The 9,187-nt window shown below is 39.8% G+C and overlaps 1 pseudogene across 1 annotated transcript in view; it reads right to left on the reverse strand.

The window, feature by feature from the left end:
- The window catches only part of LOC115029097, a 192,978-nt pseudogene that overhangs the window by 168,866 nt on the left and 14,925 nt on the right, over window positions 1-9,187 (reverse strand). The window lies entirely within an intron of this gene.

The raw sequence follows: 9,187 nt of genomic DNA on the forward strand, positions 1-9,187 counted from the left end.
TTATTTTTATTTGGTTGATTTCAGCCCTGACTTTGATTATTTCCTGCTGTCTACTCCTCTTGGGTGTATTTGCTTCTTTTTGTTCCAGAGTTTTTAGGTGTGTTGTTAAGCTGCTAGTGTGTGCTCTCTCCAGTTTTTTTTGGAGGTACTCAGACTATAAGTTTTCCTCTCACCACTACTTTAATTGTGTCCCATAAGTTTTGGTATGATGTGTCTTTGTTTTTATTAAAATCTAAAAAGTCTTTAACTTCTTTCTTTATTTCTTCCTTAACCAAGTTATCATTGAGTAGAGAGTTGTTCAGCTTCCATGTGTATGTGTGCTTTCTGTTGTTTTGGTTGGTATTTAAGACCAGCCTTAGTCCGTGGTGATCTGATAGGGTACATGGGATTATTTCAATCTTCTTGTATCTGTTGAGGCCTGTTTTGTGACCAATGATATGGTCAGTTTTGAAAAAGGTACTGTGAGGTGCTGAGAAGAAGGTATATTCTTTAGCTTTAGGATGAAATGTTCTTTAAATATCTGTTAGATCCATTTGATTCATAACTTCTGTGAGTTTCACTGTGTCTCTGTTTAGTTTCTGTTTCCATTATCTGTCCATTGATGAGAGTGGGATGTTGAAGTCTCCCACTATTATTGTGTGGAGTGTGCTTTGAGCTTTAGTAAAGTTTCTTTTATGAATGTGGGTGCTCTTGCATTTGGAGCATAGATGTTCAGAATTGAGAGTTCATCTTGATAGATTTTTTTTCTTTGATGAGTATGAAGTGTCTCTCCTTATGCTTTTTGATAACTTTTGGTTGAAAGTAGATTTCATTTGATATTAGAATTGCTACTTCAACTTGTTTCTTGGGATCACTTGCTTGGAAAATTGTTTTTAAGCTCTTTACTCTGAGGTGGTCTTTGCCTTTGTCACTGAGGTGCATTTCCTGTATGCAGCAAAATGCTGGGTCCTGTTTAGGTAGCCAGTCTGTTAGTCTATATCTTTTTATTGGGAAATTGAGTTCATTGATGTTAAGAGATATTAAAGAAAAGTGATTATTACTTCCTGTTATTTTGTTGTTAGAGGTGAAATTATGTTTGTGTGGCTTTTGGGTTTGTTCAATGAAGATCACTTTCTTGCTTTTTCTAGGGTGTAATTTCTCTCCTTGTGTTGGAGTTTTCCATCTTCCATCCTTTGTAGGGCTGGATTTGTTGAAAGATATTGTGTAAATTTAGTTTTGTCATGGTATATCTTGGTTTCTCCATCTATGGTAATTAAGACTTTTGCCAGGTATAGTAGCCTGGGCTGGCATTTGTTTTCTCTTAGGGTCTGTATGACATTTGCCCAGGATCTTCTGGCTTTCATAGTCTCTGGTGAGAAGTCTGGTGTAATTCTGATAGGTCTGCTTTTATATGTTACCTGACCTTTTTCTCTTACTGCTTTTAATATTCTTTCTTTGTGTTGTGCATTTGGTGTTTTGATTACTATGTGACGGGGGGAATTTCTTTTCTTGTCCAGTCTATTTGGAGTTCTGTAGGCTTCTTGTATGTTCATGGCCATCACTTACTTTAGGTTAGGGAAGTTTTCTTCTGTAATTTTATTTGAAGATATTTACTGCCCTTTAAGTCGGGAATCTTTGCTCTCTTCTATACTTATTATCCTTAGGTTTCATCTTCTCATTTTGTCCTGGATTTCTTGGCTATTTTAGGTTAGAAGCTTTTTGCTTTTTGCATTTTCTTTGACTGTTGTGTCAATGTTTTCTATGGTATCTTCTGAGCCTGAGATTGTCTATTCTATCTCTTGTATTCTGTTGGTGAAGCTTGCATCTATGACTCCTAATCTCTTTCCTAGGTTTTCTAACTCCAGGGTTGTCTCCCTTTGTGATTTCTTTATTGTTTCTATTTCCACTTTTAGGTCTTGGTGGTTTTGTTCATTTCTTTCCCCTGTTTGATTGTGTTTTCCCATAATTCTTTTTTTAATTAATTTATTTTTCTTGGATATTTTCTTCATATTTCAAAGCTTTCCCCTTTCCAGATCTCCCCTTTGGAAACCCCCTATCCCATTCCCCTTCCTCCTGCTTTTATGAGGGTGCTCCCCCACCCACCCACTCACTCCCATCCTGATTTTTCTCTTTAAGGGCTTTTAGCTATTTATCTATGTTCTTCTGCATTTCTTTAAGTGAGTTATTTATGTCCTTCTTAAAGTCCTCTATCACCATCAAGAGAAGTGATTTTAGATCTGAATCTGCTTTTCCAGTGTGATGGTGTATCCAGGACTTGCTATGGTGGTAGAATTGGGTTCTGATGATGCCAAGTAACCTTGGTTTTTGTTGCTTATGTTCTTACACTTGCCTCCTGCCATCTGATTATCTTTAGTGCTACCTGCCCTCGATATATCTGACTGTAGCCTGTTCCTCCTGTGATCCTAGTTGTGTCAGAACTCCTCAGAGTTCAGGTGTCATTGTGATCCTGTGATTCTGGGATCCTGTGATCCTGAGATCCTAGGTATGTCAGAGCTCCTGGGAGTCAAGCTGTGTCTGGGACTCTGAGATCCTGGTGTGACCAAGCTCCTGGGGTCCTGGGATCCTGGGATCCTGAGATCTTGTGGTCCTGGGTGTGTTAGAATAACAGGGAGTAGATCTTTCTCTGGATGTTGTGGGACTGGCTTCGCTGTTTGTGCCCAAAGTCTGCTCAGACAGGAAGGACAGTTATAGGATTTTTTTTTTAAAATCATGGTGTAATGGACTTCTGGACAGCAATCCTTCATTGAAACTATCAGTTTTTTTCTTGTACACCTTGAGCTAAAAAACAAAACAAAACCAACTGGGTATCATAAAACATGCAAGTGATTTGGTGTCACTGGGAACTTCATCTGCATTTAATGTTTCTTAGAGCTTCCTAATGTTATCTATGGTATTAAGCTTTCTATCACTGTGACAAAACACTGGAAATAATAACATATTTTTGACTTATACTTCAGAGGCTCCATTTCATGGTGACATGGTCCCATTACCTGAGTGCCCGTGGTGAGGGAGAAAGTCTCAGAGCAGCATGTGGTGGATATGATGCTCACCCCACAGTAGCCAGGCAACCAGCCTCTCTGGACACCAGTCTGCTTCAAAGGTAAGGCTCCCAAAATTCAGTCTCCTTCACCTGGATCCCATCTGTTTCATCTGGTGATGATTTGGGTTCTGTCACAGCTACCAGACTCACTGTTCACGCATTGTCTGTCCTGATACTCCAAACTTTTTTCTTGGCCTTCTGGTAGCTCTGAGCTCACTTTTCTCCTGCAATCATGGATACTCTTCAAAATTTTCAAAAGCTTCTCTTCTCACATTTTCATCTTAAATATGGAGCTCCAAGGTCTCTTTCTTAAAGATTTTCTTCCTCAGATTTCAGGCACTCCACTGGAAGACCAACAGAGTTAATAACCTGGACCCTTGGGGGCTCTCAGAGACTGAACCACCAACTAAAGAGCATATACTAACCGAAGAGTGCACATGGGCTGGACCTAGGCCTCCCTGCTCATACCTATGGGTCCTGAACAACTGGAGTAGGGGCTATCACAAAAGCTGTTGCCTGTCTGTGGGATATGTTCTAGCTGGGCTGGGCTGCCTTGTCTGACCTCAGTGAAAGAGAATGCATCTAGCCCCACAGAGATTTGATGTGCCAGAGTGAGTGAATACCAGAGGGGGCTCCACACTCTCAGAGAACAAGGAGAGGGGGAGGAGTGACAAGGGGTGAAGGGGCAGTGAGCGAGATGTAAAGTGAATAAATAAAAATAACATGAAGAAAAAAAAGAAAAAAAATGGAGAAATTATTCATTGTGTTCAAATAAAAGTTCAATTTTATTAAAAAAATAACATGAAAAAACAACTTAAAATTATTTTCTTCCTCTCAGCTGTTGCTCCCTCCAGGAAAGACATTTGCTGCTATAAGAAATAGGTACCCAGAGGATGATGTCTCAAAATCATCGATGACAGGAAATAAATGTTCCTAGTCTATTGTATTTAAAAACTAAAATTTGAACTCAGAATTCCATCCTGATGTCAAATAGTTGTCAGAAGCTGGGTTTGATGGTATAGGCCTCCAATTTCAGCTATGCAATAGATTTGGGTAAGGGGGTTGAAAGTTCAAGGTTCCTCTGGGGGTACAGAGTGAGTGCAAGGATAGCCTGGGAAATATAATGAGACTCACAGTAAAATGTAAAATGTGAGCTGGCCACATAGAGCAGAGTCTAAGGCTTGCTCAGTGAGCTTGAGGCTCCAGATTCAATACCCAGTGTCACACAAACAAACACCCAGCTATCAGAGACACCACAGTGGGGAATGTTTTGGTATTTGAGGACAGTACAGGATTGTTAAAACTCCTTACAGACTACAAAGGGAAGTGCTTCAGAATACTATAGAATATTGCACAGGGGGAAGGACTTGATAATATGCTCTTAAAAGTGGTACCCACCATGAGAATTTTTCTAGTCTTTGTATTTTCTTTTCCTCCTTCTGGAACTTGCTCCTAAATACAAAGAAAAGTCACTTTCCATTTGAGTGCTGAATTTTGCCTTCAACTTGAATAGGGGTGAACTATGCACCTGCTGAAGTCAGGGGCATCCTGCATCTTGTTTGACTTGTCCACAAAAAAAAAAAAAAATTGGTCCCTGAGCAAGCAAGGATAAGGTGGTAAAGAAGATAGTAAGTTCATTTTAAAAAAGGACATACTCTTTAAAACTGAGCCCAGAGGGTAAGAAATTGTCCAGTGTTTACGAATGAGACCCTGCAGAAGACCAGGATAGAGTCCTGAGCACCCATGCTAGGTGGTTTACAAATGCCTGTGACCTCAGCTCCAGGGGATCTTACACCTCTGACTTTTGGGGGCATTCTTAATGCACACAGTCTACCCCAATTTAAATAAAGAAAATAAATCTTTAAAAAGCGAATCACCAGAAAAGAAATAAAATGACAACTGAGATCTTTTGCATAAATTCTGCCACTAACAGAAAAGGATTCAGCAAAATAGCAAAGACAAAGTTAACCTTTGAACCTAAAGCCTTTCAAACCAAAAATTTATTACATGTTGGAGAAGACTGTAGGAACAAACAAAAACACGTGTCAAAAAATGGAACAGAAGAAAGCATTTTTAAAACAATTTTTTTATAAATAGAAAAACTACTGCAGTTAAAAATAAATACTATTTAATGATTTATCATTATTAAATGACACATTTTCAGTAAGGACAGATACAGAAGGCTAGAGTTTACATATTTAGGTTGCTATGAATCTCTTGGTCGGCATGGCAGAATGCACTTTGGATATTCAGGACTAAAAATAGAATGTAAAATAAACACTTAGAAAAAAGCCCAGGTGAATATCTACTGGATTTCCGGATAGGAAAAACTCAACATCCATGAAGTTTACTAGAATGGTCTGAATGGAAACGGTGTTTTGTTTGAAATCCTCTAAACAAAATGAAATGATAAGAAACTAACAGGGGAGATATCACTACAATGGGGAGCAGAAGATTCCTTAATAACAGTAAAATATGCTTTTATTAAATTGTATATAATTCAGTTTATTTGAAACATGAAAGTCTGAAATATAGCAGTGACCTAAAAGTAACTCACACAAATGAATGATGAAATGTTTAATTTTAATGAGCACCTTAAAAACCCAAATGTAAAGAAAATGTACACCTGATTTATCTTGATAGGAGAGTTAGAACTAGGCTAAGACCCAGGATGAAACGCAGTGAAGGGGCCAGACTCTTACACTATTAGGACTTGGAAGAGGGTAACTTGATAACACGGATGGGGATATTGAATGTGTCCACATTTCTGACCCATCAGGAATTTACCTTAAGCAATAATAAGACATGAACTCAGAACATAAAAAAAATATGCCTACAAAATTTTGAAACTAGCTTTGCAGCTAGTTTACTGGCTTAAAAATAAAGGAATTTATTTGATTAACTATCCTTCAGACATTACTTTTTTTTCAGGCATTACTTTTTCAAGAAATGTGGCCACTGAAAATCGTCAACATATAATGAATGACAGATGACAATATCAGTTTATCCAATTACATCTCCTTCCCAATTTTGTTTTGCCCATACTTCAGAATAGTGAGCATTCTGGGGAGGAAGAGTCCGTGGACTCACATTCTTACACTTACATGCATTTTCATGTTCTATGTTACTTTTAAATTCACGATGTGTCATTTGAAAAGCAAAGACTGGGAGTGGATGCCTCAGCTATCCTCTGAAGTTTCCTTCTATGTGAGTGCACCAGAAGAGGGTGCTGCTGTATCTTTCCAAGGGAGCAACAGCTCAACCACCTGGTAAGTCTGGAATATTCTCCCAAGTCCCTAAGATTTACTTCCCTTGGTGGTCACCTTGTTTTTTGTTTTGTTTTGTTTTGTGTCTTGTTTTGTTTTGTTTTCTTTTTGTCTGTTTGTCTTGTTTTTGTTTGTGGTTTTTTGTTTTTTCTGCTTCAGAAATTTTCATGAGTTTCCAGTGACCCCATGGGCACTTCCCTTAGTCACAGCATTAACAAACATAATTTGTTTTTTGAGAGGCTTTGCTCTGATTCCAGATGAGCATCTTCTGGAATTCAAGAATACCCCCTCATCAGAAAAGGAGTGAAGTGAAGCATGATCTAACCATAGAAAGGTTGAAGACTGCCACATGCACAGGTAAGGAATTTGAATTAGCCCCCAGTTACCTGGCTGTACCTGCACCTTCATGTGCTGGTATTCTTTGCATAAGGAAGCTTGCAGCGTGAACATTTTATGGTTGCTCTGTGTAATTGATCTACCATGTAACCTCTTCAGGCTGGTCCTTTCTGTCATTCTGGAAGCCAAACCCATCTCCTCGTAGACTGCTCATGATTCAATACTCAGCCAGAAAAGACCCAAGTAGTAACATATTTCATTTAATTATTATGTTCTGCAACTGTCAAGTCAATTTTATCAGTATCTTACTATCCCAGGATTCTAGTCCTCTCTTTTCTTCAACCATTCCATCTCTCATATGTGCCTAACTAAACTTTATTTTGACTCAGTAAAATATCCTCAGGTTAGAAAGAGAATGAGTGAATGCCTCTATAAAATAACACCTGTTAGATGCCTGTTTGTGAGCTTAAAGACAACTCAGATTATGGGAAAACATTTTTCCCCATCATCATGGGGACAGTCAGACAGTTTATGTATAGTCAAGAGAAAACACAAGTTGGGTGTGGTAGTACATTCCTCTAATCCAAGAACGTGGATGTGGAAGCAGCAGCATTGCAAGGTTGCAAGGTCAAGCTCAGCATGAGCTGTGAGAACTTAGAAGAAGGAGGAGGAGGAGGAGGAGGAGGAGGAGAAGATAAAATGGGAGAGTATATGATGCAGTGACCTTGGATATTTCTGAGCTGTCTTCCTTTTTCCCTTTAACCACCTGACGTCAGTTTCCAGAAGTTCTCTATTGGGTATGTAGGAGTCTGTGAGGAACTGGACCACACAGATGTGAGCTGGCTTACGACTTTTGAGCAACTGTGTAAGCTGAGTATGCAGCTAGGTGTCCCTTTTCCTAATCTACCCCAGTACCTAGCTACAGATGTTTGCATGTCTTCCCAGTGTTTAATGTAGAAAGACAGAGAACACACATTTTAAACAATGAAGCTTTTTAAGAAAGAGAAAAAAATGCCACCCATGGCCACATTGCTTACACAGCAGTCATGTTCTACGTGCTGGGTTTGTAGTGATACCTTCATACTGCATGATTGTTACCTGTGGAAGATGTGCACTGTGACCAGCACTCTCTAGGCAGGGGAACTTCACTACTGATAACGGATGTTTTCAGAAGTCCTCAAGTCTAAAAATACTGAGTTTAACCCCACACAGTCTCACTTCAACAACCCATGTAACAACCCATGTTTGCCACTCTCCCAGTGGAATCTTCACATTTTGGAGCTCAGGTGTGCAGAATCCAATACCTAGGTAGGTCACCTTGAAGGCATGCCAGAACTGTCTTCTGCAGTAGGATGCTGCCACTGGGGTCGGAGTGAAGCAGAAGTCTATCCTTTTCAGAAACTGCCTCCCCCTCTAGCCCAGGAAGAGGCTGTTCTGGGGATATTCTTTTCTGGAATAAGGTCCCTTACTGAGAGTTGGCTCTTGTATACCTTCATCTGAAAACCTAACTCTTCCCTGGGAGTGTGAATCGAAGGTTAGGGATGACTGCTTGGGGNGGGGGGGGGGGGGGGGGGGGGGGGGAAAGTGTGAAATGGTAATCACTTTCATATGACACTTGAGAAATATTATAATAAAGCTGAGTAAACTGGAGCATGAGTTAGCCAGTCCTTTGCCTAATGATGTCACTCACTTTGTGCTTCCTCCAGCCTATGATTAATAAAAGGGGGTTATTACAGTAACTCACTCCTAGTGGGCAGCAGTGACGTCAGCAGCAGCTGAGCAAACTGACTACATTTAGTTGTGCGTGTGTATGTGGGCATTTTTTTTTCCCTGTGACTAACATGAAGCTAACAGCATCTAATAAAACAAAAGTGTCTTGAAAGTTGAGGAAGTTATTGAGTGAACTCTTCTCTGCAGGGAGCACCATTTTAATTGTCCTCCTTTCACAGCTAAATGATGTTAGCATTGGCTAAAATGACATTACTGGTTTTCCAGTCGTTTCATTAAAGTGATCACAAATGGTCTTTGAGAGATGAGATTTTTGCTTTTAATAGAACTACTGTCCTTCCATCCATCACTCTAGCCCATCTTTCAGAAGGAGTGAGTAAATGCTAAAACAGGGAACTATGGCTATAAGTTGTCCTTGGAAAGCTTTAGATTACAGAGTTTAGTGACACCAGCTAACCTACACAAGATTGTTGTATATTTTTACACTTTGGTTCCCCAAACCAATGTGATGAATGCTGACAGAATCCTGCTTGCTGACCCACCTTTGAAAATCTGACCTTCTAGAGGTTAGACTTTGGGCACCTGGAAATCTTTATTGACCAGGCTGGGCTGCTGCCAGAACATGGACAGAAGAGGTCACAGTGCAGTGAAGAACAGCACCCAAGCTACTGTGGCTTAGACGTGTCTGAGAGCTGCTCCCACAGGACACAACCTTTGGACTTTATCTGGACATGCAGGAGGTAGCAGCTCTGATTTAAAACCACACACAGAGACACACAGACACACACAAAGACACACATGGGGTTGAGAGAGAGAA

This window comes from Mus caroli, chromosome 13 (genome assembly GCF_900094665.2).
Source record: "Mus caroli chromosome 13, CAROLI_EIJ_v1.1, whole genome shotgun sequence".
NCBI lineage: Eukaryota > Metazoa > Chordata > Mammalia > Rodentia > Muridae > Mus > Mus caroli.